This window comes from Sinocyclocheilus rhinocerous, unplaced genomic scaffold (genome assembly GCF_001515625.1).
Source record: "Sinocyclocheilus rhinocerous isolate Xijiao unplaced genomic scaffold, SAMN03320098_v1.1 scaffold1128, whole genome shotgun sequence".
Taxonomy (NCBI): domain Eukaryota; kingdom Metazoa; phylum Chordata; class Actinopteri; order Cypriniformes; family Cyprinidae; genus Sinocyclocheilus; species Sinocyclocheilus rhinocerous.
The window spans coordinates 259,402-259,703 of record NW_015632731.1 but is presented as its reverse complement, the minus strand read 5'-3'; positions in this window follow the sequence as shown (position 1 = coordinate 259,703).

Sequence of the window (302 nt, the reverse complement as noted above, 5' to 3'; positions counted from 1 at the left end):
TCAGTAATTAGAAAGCAATCCTGCCCCTAGTCAGTGGAAATTAATATTAGTTGGTTCAGTCCCAACTGATGGCCTATAAAAAGGTGTCTCATGACCAACGTGTCACACAAGAAACATTTCATGATGGGTAAAAGCAAAGAGCTTTCTCAAGGCCTTCATAACCTTATTGTTGCAAAACATACTAATGGCATTGGTTACAGAAGGATTTATATACTTCTGAATGTTCCAGTGAGCACTGTTAGGGCCATAATCCGGAAGTGGAAAGAACATAATTTCACCATAAACCGGCCACAACCAGGTTC